Source organism: Octodon degus, unplaced genomic scaffold (genome assembly GCF_000260255.1).
Source record: "Octodon degus isolate 3935 unplaced genomic scaffold, OctDeg1.0 scaffold00002, whole genome shotgun sequence".
NCBI lineage: Eukaryota > Metazoa > Chordata > Mammalia > Rodentia > Octodontidae > Octodon > Octodon degus.
The window spans coordinates 26,608,553-26,618,550 of NW_004524578.1; the positions used below are offsets into that span (position 1 = coordinate 26,608,553).

Consider the following 9,998-nt stretch of genomic DNA (forward strand, 5'->3'; position numbering starts at 1 on the left):
TCATCGTATTAATATGGCTTTACTTTATATACCTCGTTTTATACTTTTCTGCTGGATGGTTAAGACCAAGATATAACAAGACCTATATAACAAGAAATGTAACTTTTGTATCTGATAAGGTCAGCCAAGTACTCTCAGGATTTATCCTGTAACCCTGTACCGCCCTTTGTACATCCTTTTGTCAGTGTCAGACATGAAGATGAGTCACAGCCATTGCTTGACCAATCTGCTCTCTATGAAAGCCTGAGTGAATGTTTTTTCTCTCCATGTGACTCTCCCCAGGCACACTATACATCATCGAACTCATTCCTCTGTGGCTCCATAATCTTCTTGATCAGAAAATTTGGAGCACAACTAAGTTACATGTTGTTACAATACAGGTTCTCCTATGGCTATAGACATTTCTAACACACAGTACTACCTAAGAAGCTGAAGCAAAATGCATTTGCAACACTAAGTCAAAGACTGGGAATAGTGTTTGTGACTGCTATAATTTTACAGACCTGGACACATATATGTATAATGGACCATGGTGAAATATGTTGCCTCTGTTACTGTATGTTCTTATATTTCCTTTCAGAAAATAAACTGAGACTTGAATAAACTGATTTCTATCTGTTCTTTGTAAAAAAGTTATAACAAGGTTCAAGAACTGTTACTAAAGAAAAGTTTGGATTACATTAAAATTTCTTTGCACTTGGCTTTTTAGGTTGTACACTAAAGGTGGCCAGTGGTGGTCTCTTCTGTGCTATACTGTGTGACTGCAATGTAAAATAATGAATATCCATGGAAAATCTGACAGTCCTACCAGGTATTTTCTGTGTTTATTATGAGCACTTGAAGAATTTTGTTCTGTTCTAAATGACTTATAAGCAAATGATTCTAAGCTTGATCCTCCATCCTTGTTGTGAAGTATAAGTTGCTGCCATGAGTTTTTACTGTTATTTATTTCATTTCTGAAATAAAGATGTTTGTCAAAAAAAAAAACAACAAAAACAAACAAACCTATGTCAAAAAACAAAACAAACGGGCCAGGGAGATGGCTCAGCGGAATAAGCGTTTCCCTGGCAAGTGCAAGAGCCTGAGTTCAATCCCTGGTTCCGCAAAAAAAAAAAAAAAAAAAACAAGTAGGCTCCAAACTTGGATTAGTACAGATACAAATACCATTCTGGTTCCACCAAAAATAAATAAAAATAAAAAAATAAATTTCTGAAAAACCTTCTTTAGATATTAAGGCCATGGGACCAGATAGGTCAGTACACACCCATCATGATAATGGAATGAAGCAGATGAAAACTGAATTGTGAACACTAAATATAACTTGAAGCCTAAAATAAATCACTCAATGGCAATCTGAAACTACAGGGTTAAGTTTAGGAAAGATGGGCTGTCTTTTTTTCTGGAGTACATGTATATGAGAAGATATTAGATTATATATAATAGAGCACTTTCCATATGATTCCAGGTATCTACCCAAGAAATTAAAAATGTGTGTAAACAAAAACTTGCACACAGATGTTTATAGCAGATTTGTTCTTCTTTACTGAAAAACATGTTGGTTGTTTTTGAATTTTGGAAATTATGAGTTCCAAGCCAGCCTGGGATATATAGTAAATTCAAGGTGAGCTATGTAGCAAGATCCTATCTAAAAAATAAAAATGCAAATAAATCTAAAACAGAAGTCTCTGTAGTTCTGGAATCTGTTAAATTAGATTCACTCAAAGTGCATCCCTATGTATAAACTACTCTTCTCTAAAGGATTTAGATTGCCGCAGTAATGCTTTTTGCTCTGTGAGGCAGCAGAGCCTGGGAAGGTGTTTGGTTTAGTATTTGTTATTTTTTAAAAAGAACACAGATTATGGGTGTACCAAGAGTTTTTTCAGCTTATTACAAAAAAAGTGATTTCCATAACCCTGGAGGGAGTCTGAGGCTATGGAAGTCTTATCTAGGCAGAGGACTGTGGATAGAAGCCAATGCTGCTGAGGGGGTGTGAACGTGCTTGGGGTCAATTTTTTTTTTTTTTTTTTTTTTTTTTTTTTAGTGCATGTGTGGCCAGCTCAGCCCACCAGGGGGCGGGGCTGACTGGCATGTGGTGCTGGGGGATTGAACCGCGGTCCCTGTGCTTTGTTTAGCTTGTTCTAAGTAGGTGCTTTAGACCACTGAGCCATCTTGCCAGCCCCAGTGCTTGGGGTCTTTAAGTAATATTGTTTAACTGTCCCATTCAGAGCCAACCAGAAGCTATCAACCATTAAAATTAATGAGTATTTTTAAAAACATAAAAATAATTTATCTAAGAACAAACAGAAATACATGAAATATTTTTTTTTTTCTACATGCTTGCAATACTTTTCTTTTTCTTTGGCCTTTTGAGACAGGGTTTTACTATGCAGTTCAGGCTGGCCTTAATCTTACTTTGTAGCCCAGGCTGGCCTCGAATTCCCAAGGATCCTCCTGTCTCAGTCTCCCAAATGCTGGGATTACAGGTAGGTGCCACTACACCCAGCCTGAAATACATAATGATTACATTCACTATGGGTGTATGTACACCCATTTTGGTGTCTGTACATAATATATGTCTTAATTCTTTTCACTTCTGATTCCCCTCTTCTACCTCTGGGAAACACAACATAGGCTACCATGACTGTTTACTGCCACATAATCTAGGCCAGTGGGGTAAATTATTTTTAATGAAAAAGCAAATAGAGAAATTACAGATCCTAGATAAATGTCTGGATTCTGGTATCAGAGAACTCAATGATAATAACAACAACATTTTTACAGAATTTGTTATCTGTTAAGAAATGCTGGGGGCTGGAGAGATGGCTCAGTAGTCTAAAGCACCTACTTGGAACAAGCTTGGCAAAGCACAGGGACTGCGGTTCGATCCCCCAGCACCACATGCCGGCCAGCCCCGCCCCCTGGTGGGCTGAGCTGGCCACACACACACACACACACACACACACACACTAAATAAATGTAAATAAATAAAATTTAAAAAAAAATTTTTTTTAAAAATGCTCTAAATTCTTTACATCTATTAAATTCCTTACATCTATTCCCTACTTCAGTCCTCCTATCAACTCGGAGGTAAATATTATCTCCATTCTGTAGATGAGATAACTGAAGCACAGAGAGGATTTGACCAGGATCACAGGCAGTAATTAAAAAGTTAAACAACAACCAATTAAAAATCAACAGTTGGGTGACTTCTTTCTTTCTTTCTTTCTTTTTTTTTTTTTTTTTTTGCGGAACCAGGGATTGAACTCAGGCCCTTCCTCTTACCAAGGAAACACTTATTCCACTGAGCCATCTCCCCGGCCCCTGGGTAACTTTTTAACAGAATCTCGTTCTATAGTTCTGACTGGCCTTGTATTCACTATGTAGCCCATACTGGCCTGGACCTCACAGCAATCCTCCTGCCTTAGCTGCCTGAGTGCTGGGATTACAGGCCTACCACACCCAGCAAAACACTTTTTTAATCATTATGTCTGACCACCTTTCACCTAGGAAAGGGCTGGGATGCCCAACAGGCAGGTAGGATTTTTTTGGTATTAAATTCTAAGGCACCTTCTCTGCTGAACACAACTGGTCTGTCATCTTTATTGAAACATAAAATGCAAATCCTTGTTTGTTCTAGGTCACATACTCTCTTTGTCTGGGATTTCTCTTCCTGAAAAGTTGTAAAAAAAAAATAGCAAGAGCTTCCTTTACAAGGGGTAATAGTACACATACTCACTTATACAGATATATATATATATCTACAGACAGAGAAACAAGTTCAGGGCCGGCCAAATAGCTCAGCGGATTAAAGTGCCTGCAAGCAGGCACAGGGGCCAGGGTTTTGATCCCCGGGCCTGTGGTGCCGCCCCTGGGGCCCACTGAGATGGCAATTGAGACCGTGTGTGGTGGCACGGGCCTGTAATCCCAGCTCTTGGGAGGCTATTAAACAGGCCGATCACTATGAGTCCAATCTAGTAGTGAGACCCTGAACACCCTGTAGACCCTTCCCTAAAAAAAATACAAAAGGGGCCGGGGAGATGGCTCAGAGGAATAAGCACTTTCCTAACAAGTGCAAGGGTCTGAGTTCAATCCCCGGTTCTGCAAACAAGAAAAAAAGGGAGGGGGGGACTAAAAAAATACAAAAAAGAGAGAGAGAGAGAGAAACAAGTTCAGATTTCCACTTAAAGTCCCTTGCTCCTAAAGAATCTAGGAAAACTGAGTTTTGAGATCACCAAAGAAATATTTACTTGTATATACAGGATTTGCTATTTCTAACAGTGTACTTTTGGTTGTTGCTGTTTCCCTGAAAAATGTTCTCATGGAAAACTGCCAGGCAGCATGTGCGATCTGGCAGGCCCCATATGTGTCTATCCTATTCTGGGGACGTAGCAAGCAATCCAAAGAAAAGACAGTTACGTGGCTTTAATGCCTCCCTCATTCCTAAAGAAACGTATTCCTTAGAAAAGATCCTATAGGAAATGATGAAAGATGGATTCACTAGAATACAGTGCAGAGGATATTAAGTCCTTTCCATCCCCACAGTCTTATTTAATTTTGAAAGTTTTTTGGGCACTGGGAATTAAACTCAGGTCCTTCACACTACATTAGAACACCAGCCTTGTTTTTTTTATTGTTGTTGTTGTTTGCTTTTTTTTAGAAATAGGCTCTCACTAAATTGCCCAGGATATGCTCAAACTTGTAATCATCCTGCCTCAGCCTCCCAGAATACAGGGGTAACAGGCATGCACCACCATGCGCAGCTCCCACAGTCCATTCTGAAAAGACAAACATGATTCCTTGATCATAATGGGCCTTTTGTTTTCTGTCATCTCACCCTGCTTTCCAGGCCTCCACTGTATGAACCCCACATAGAAGAAAGCATATTTCATATGACATATGAAAGATTATTATTATGGCTTATATTTACATGTCCCCTCAAAGCCCTATGCAGGCACAGGTGGGCTTTTCGGAGCTGGCTGGATGTATAGTGTGCAACGCTGGGATTCAGGGTGCCTCACCCAGGTGTGAGTGCTACCCACTGTATGGGCAGGTAGTCTGGATGAAATATAAATGACAGAAAGAGGGCTCCTGCTGCTACTTGCTGCTGCCACTTGTCTTATGCTGCCTCTTGCCTATTTTGTGATCCCTTCTGCCATACACTCTGCTTTGGAGCCAGCCAACTAGGCACTAAAACCTCTAAAAACTGAGCTAAAACAAACCTTTTCTCCTTTGTCTTAAGATATTAGGTAACTATAGTCCTGCACATATGAACATTGTTTGAATTCCCACATTAAATTAATTTGTCTTAGCTGGGCATAGTAGCATATGCCTATAATCTTAGCACTCAGGAGACTGAGGCATGAGAGTCATTGCAAATTTGAGACTAGCCTAGGCTACAAAGTAAACTCAAGGCCAGCTTGAATTGCATAGTGAGACCCTGTCTCAAAGACAAAATAATGGGGCCAGAGAGATGGCTCAGTGGAATAAGCGCTTCCCTGGCAAGTGCTAGGGCCTGAGTTCAATCCCTGGTTCCGCAAGGAAAAAAAAAGACAAAATAATAATAATATTAATAATAGTAGCAATAATAATTATTATTAGGGCTGGCAAGATAGCTCAGCAGACTAAGTGCCTTCTGAGGCAAACACAGGGACTGGGGTTCAATGCCCAGTATGCCGTGCCGGGCCCTGCCCCCAGCACACTGAGCTGGCCACCAAGACCGGACACAGGCCTGTAATCCCAGCACTGGGGAGGCTGAAAACAGGAGGATCCCCAGGAGTCCGAGCTGCGTAGTAACACCCAGTACCAAATACATTAAATAAATAAATATCATAGTGGCACCTACCTGTAATTCTAGCACTCTGGGAGGCTGAGACAAGAGGATCACAAGTTTGAGCCCTTCCTGAGCAACTTGGTGAGATCCTATCTCAAAATACAAAATTTAAAAAAGGGCTGGGCATGTTGTAGCTCAGTGCAAAGTCCCTGAGTTCAATATTCACTACCCCCTCCAAAAGAAAGATGAGACAGTTGCCAGTCCAGTGTTATGGCAGATGTTAAAGTATCAAATAATAATAATAATAATAATAATAATAATAATCCACTCAGAATTTGTGATGTACCTGGTAACACTCAAAGCACCTGACATGTGTTTAGGTCATGTACTTCTCACGATAACCCATGAAGCGGATACTATTATTAGCATCTTAATTTTAGAGATGAGGTGACTGAATAATAAGAAGGTCAAGAAAGTACCCAATCACAGAGCTAGTAAATACCAGAGATGGGATTCAAACCCAGACAGTTAGGTTCTACAGTGCAGCCTTAACCCAAAACCATACCGCATATGAGTGATTGTTTAAAACTCTGCTCAGTTTACAAGATTTTTTAAAAGAAAAAAAGGGAGCAGGGGAGATAGTTCAGTGGAATAAGCACTTGCCTGGCAAGCGCAAGGACCTGAGTTCAAGCCCCGGTTCCGTAAAAAAAAAAAAAAAAAAAACCTCTACGGAGATTTAACTCACATACATATTCTATATTCATCTACTTAATATATACATTCTGAGCTGGGCATAGTGACCTCTACATGAAATCCCAGCTGCTCTAAAGGCTGAGGCAAGAGGATCAAAAAGTCAGGGCCAGCCAGTGCAATTTATTTATTTTTTTAAATTTTTGTTTGTTTGTTTGTTTTTTGTTTTGCGGAACTGGGGATTGAACTCAGGCCCTTGCGCTTGCCAGGAAAGCACTTATTCCACTGAGCCATCTCCCCAGCCCGAGCCAGTGCAATTTAGTGAGACCTGTCTCAAACTTTCAAAAGGGCTGAGATGCAGCTCAGTGACAGAGTACTTACATGCCCTGCAGGAGGGTTCAATTTCCAATACCACAAAAAATAAAAATAAAATGTATATTCCAATTATTTTTAAAATTTTTTTTATTTATTTGGTACAGGGTCTTGCTACACAGCTCAGACTCAGAGTGATCCTTCTGTCTCGGCCTCCCCAGCACTGGGATTATAGGTATGCGCCACCACACCTGGTTCTGGGGTTGGCCTGACACGCCTGAGGTCCCAGGGCTGACAAGGCATGCAGCACTGAGGATCAAACTCTAGTCCTTGCACTTGCCAAGCTGTCTAAGCTGAGCTATCTCCCAAGCCTCCAAACATTTTAAATGTGTTCTGAGCTGGGCAATTTTCATTACCCCTCAAAAATCTCCATAACAGGGCCAGCGAGATAGCTCAGTGGTCTAAAGTACCTGCTTAGGCAAGTGCAGGGACCATGGTTTGATCCCCATACCGTAACATGCTGTGCCAGCTCCAGCCCTGGGTTGAGCTGGAGACACACACACACACGCACAATCTCCATAACCGTCAGTAGTCATCCCTTATTGCTCTCATCTACACATTCTTTTTTTACCACTACTCCTTTAGTTTACAAAATTCTAACTCAACAATCCCCCCCCTTTTTTTCTTTTTGAGACAGGATCTTACTATGTAATTCAACTGGCCTTGAACTCACTATGTAGCCCAGGCTGGCCTTGAACTTCATAATTCTCCTGACTCAGGCTCCTGAGTGCTGGGATTATAGCCATGTATCACCATGCCCAGCTCCTGCACCCCAGTCTGGCTCTCAGTATGTAACACGGGCTGCCCTTAAATTCGTGATCTTCCTGTCTCAGCCTATCAAGTGCTGTGATTATAGGCTTGTGCCACAATGCCACCCAACCTTTCTTATTTGTTCCCATTTATATACCTACCTTCCACTCCTATGAGTAGCTTACAATCAAACTTGGATCTATTTCAAAATACACTCAGAGCTCCCCAGAAAGCTTCATCTTTGGTTTTCTGGATGTAGATAATGGCACATGCCTATAATCCCAGCACTCAAGAGGCTGAGGCAAGGAGGATCATTGTGAGTTCAAGGCCAGCCTCCTGGACTACAAAGTGAGTTCAAGTCCAGGCTGAGCTGCATAGCAAGACCCCGTCTCAAAATGACAAAAAAAAAAAAAAAAAGATGTGGATAATAACTAACAATGATGGATTATAATACAATCCTACATGCACCTATTAAATACAGCATGTATTCAACACAACCAGTACAAAAACTGGAGTCAAAAATAGTAAACATGCTCCCTGACTTCATCTTCAAGATTTCTGTACCACTTACATATTTATTAAAAAATGCACTCACTTTCAGTATACTTTATAAAAGTAGCACTTATTAAAGGACAAATTAAAATGTATCGGGGCCGGGTAGATGGCTCAGTGGAATAAGCGCTTCCCTGGCAAGTGCAAGGGCCTGAGTTCAATCCCTGGTTCCGCCAAATAAATAAATAAATAAAATAAAATAAAATGTATCTCCAACAGTTGGAAAGCTGAGACAGGAGGACCATCACAAGTTCAAGGCCAGTCTGAGGTACATAGTGAGACCCTGTCTCAACAAAAATAAAACAAGTAACATGTATCTCCATAGTGAGAAACTTGCCTAGCACTGGACCTGATAACTTTCAATCCAGTTCCACTAAGATCCCAGTAAGCACCTGATAAAAGCCATCTATGATAAACCTACAGCCAACATCATCCTAAATGAAGAGAAACTGAAAGAAATCAGGAACAAGACATGTCTGTTACCACCACTAAAGTTTTTGAAACATTAACCAGAATAAGTGTGTATGTATGTATGTATACATGTATTTAATACAGGGTCTACAGGGCCTCACTACATAAGTCAGGGTCGTAGTGATTCTCCTGTTTACAGCCTCCCAAGTGCTAGGATTACAGGCGTGCGCCACCACTCCCAGTCTCAGTTGCCATCTCCGCGCACCCCAAGGGTGGGGCTGGCATGGCACATGGGAATCGAACCCCAGCTGCTGCACTCTGTCTAAGCAGCAGCTTTAGTCCACTGAGCTATCTGGTTGGCCCTAACCAGAACAAGTAGACAAAAGAAAAAAAATAAAAGGGTTATGGAGAGGAAAGAAGTTAAATTATTAGCAGATGACATGACCCTCTACATACAGACCCCAAAAATTCTAGCAAAAAAACTTTCAGAATTAATAACAAAATTCAATAGCATAGCAGATACAAAGTAAAAAATGAAAAATATTCCTGTATATCAATAACATACTAGGAGAAAAAGTAAGGAAACAGTATCTTTCACAATAGCATAAAAAACATTTAAATATTTAAGAATTAACCTAACCATGGAAATGAAAACCCTATACAATGAAAGCTACAGTACTCTGAAAAAGGATCAAAGAGGATATCAGAAAATGGACATATACCCATGTTCTTAGATAAGGAGAAAAAAAGTCAAAATGGCCATACTTCCAAAACTGTTATACAGATTTAACACAATCCCAATCAAAATACCAGTAGCTTTTCTCACAGAACTAGAGAAAAAAAAAATCCCTAATATTCTCTTGTTTTTTGCTATGGGGACTCAAACTCAAGACCTTGTGTTTGCCAGGCAGGCACTATGACATTGAGCTATATGCCCAGCCCACAATCCCTAATATGCATACAGAGCCAGAAGGGACCTAGAATAGCAAAAACAACTCTGGGCAACAAGGGGAAAGCAGGAGGCATCATGAGCCCAGACTTCAAGTTATAATGCAAAGCTATAGTGATTTAAAAAAAAAAAAAATCACAGTATTGGGAAAAAATGTGAATTAATAGAATAGAATTGAAGCTACAGAAACAAACTGAGGAATGAACACTCAGCTACCTTATCTTTGACAAAGGAGCCAAATATTTTCACTGGAGGAAAGGTAGTGGTGCTAGGAAGACTGGTTACACATATGCCAAAGATTGAACCCAGATCCATTTCTCTCACCACACAGTAAACTAAAATTAAAATGGATCAAAGACTGAAATATTAAAACAGAAATAATAGCAGGGTGTGGTAGTATGTTTATAATCCTAGCAGCTAAGAGGCTGAGGCAGGAGAATCATCATGAGTTCAAGGCCAAGTCGACTATATAGCAAGACACTGTCTCAAAAAAAAAAAAAAAAA

General features: G+C 40.3%; 1 protein-coding gene across 5 annotated transcripts in view; it reads right to left on the bottom strand.

Annotated features, from left to right (window-relative positions):
- Positions 1–9,998, bottom strand: part of Stard9 (StAR related lipid transfer domain containing 9) — a 192,471-nt gene that overhangs the window by 146,378 nt on the left and 36,095 nt on the right. The window lies entirely within an intron of this gene.